Source organism: Silene latifolia, chromosome 2 (assembly GCF_048544455.1).
Source record: "Silene latifolia isolate original U9 population chromosome 2, ASM4854445v1, whole genome shotgun sequence".
Taxonomy (NCBI): domain Eukaryota; kingdom Viridiplantae; phylum Streptophyta; class Magnoliopsida; order Caryophyllales; family Caryophyllaceae; genus Silene; species Silene latifolia.
Genome location: NC_133527.1, coordinates 58740866 through 58742811, shown reverse-complemented (window position 1 = coordinate 58742811; position 1946 = coordinate 58740866).

Here is a 1946-nt window from a genome sequence, read left to right as displayed (position 1 = left end):
AAATATCCTTATCATATATAACCATATCATGCTAAATATAAAAGATATGTTAATATAACTCTAGAGAATAAAATCTTAACAATGATCAACTTATATTGCTAAGTTCACATGAGAACAACACGGCTCTTGGGCCTTGATTTTCGTGAAAACCCCAGCTTGATATTAGGTTAGATTTAGGGTTTAAGAGTAGTAATATTAGAAACCCTAATTAGTAATATGACTCAACTGATAAGTTGATTCAACATAATTACTAATTATTTGCTTAAAATAAAACTACACTTAATATAAATATGGCTTCCTTGTTAAATAAATACTTTTGCTAAAACATTTAAAACAGACCAAAACATTTTTCAAAAACAATTCAAAAACATTTTAGTCGTGTATTATATAAACTTGACATCTGAATGTTAAAGTAGAAGAGCTATAACATTGAGCTCTTATATAAGCAATGTTATAGCTGTGAAGCTATAACTTTACCAATCTAAGAAGTGCACTCTTAAGTTACCATTACGAGATAATCACCTACGCTATTCTAATCTTCTTGTAAGGTCTTCGAATGTAGGCTACTTTGTCATTCAAGCTTGATCAATCTTTAAATGAGCTTCATCTTCTCATGAATACTTGAACAATTATTTAACAGTCGTAAAAACCTTGATCCTTAATTGAGGGCTTGATCATGATATAAACGCGTCATACTTCCATCGCAATTCCTTAATACTTGTAATTAATAAGTCCAATCTAAAAGACTAAACAAACAATTACGCGCAACGAGTATATAAAATAGCAAGCACTCTTGACATCATCAAAACACAAACATATACTCTATATGGTTCAACATTGCGATTCTATTTCTGTTGAGATGAATTTGCATCATTTGGTATCAGAGCCACAACTCTTGATATCCATACTTGAAAATGATCCGATGGGGGAAATGGCGTTTTTCAATCCTGATCTACCACCGGTGTTCGATGAGTATCACGAAGAAGACGATGCAATTATCATAAATCAGGCTGTTTCATTCCAGAAAATGGGGAAAGTTTCAACAACCATAGGAAGTCATGAAAACAAAGAGGGTTCTACTTTTGAATCATGGTCCAAAGAATAGATGAAAGGCATTGGAGAAAAGGCGAGGCGTGTAGGGACACACCTGAACGAGATGGTAGTCATAAGTTTGTTCTTAAGCGGGTTAAGGAAGAAAATCCCTTTGATGATGTCGTGCAGGCCATGATCGAAGTTGGGTGTTGTATATGTGATGGCCACCATTTAGCGCAAGATTGTCCGTTAAATTGGGTTTCCCGTCACCAAGGATTTGTGACGATGAATTGAGGGTGTCCGAAGCTTGGCCACACACACCTTGGATTGGGTTTAATCCCTACGCCAAAAGAAAAAGGCCCGAAGCCGTCTATCCATCTAGGCAACGGAATAACGTTCCATCAGTCGGGAGTAACGGCGTATTATTCGATGTGGGTTTGAACGATACCGGCCAGTCTAACCTCAAAGGACCTGAATTGTTGTCAGGCGATATGTTAAAACCCCGACCAAAGCTGAGATTCAAGCGAGTAGCAAATAAGCAAAGAAAGCATCGAGAATTGAGGACATTTCTTTTTAAAGGAAGAGGGAATGATACGAGTAGAGATACGGTCTCAAGGGCTAATCTCTTGGTGCTCAATATGAGTTAATTACATGAAAGTCGGAAATCAGTTTAATGCATTCCCGTTAATTATTTGGGGTTGTTAAATAATTCACAGGAATGATTAAATGTATTTCGAGCTTTCATTGAATGTGTGAACCGTCATTGAGCCTGTTTAATGCATTTCAAGGCTGATTTCACACGGCCCAAAAGGAGCTACTGGCACACAGTCCAATGCAAGCTAATAAAATGTTTTGTCTTCTATTTACTTAATGCTAATAATGTATTCAATAAGCTTATAATTGTTTTAGGCTTC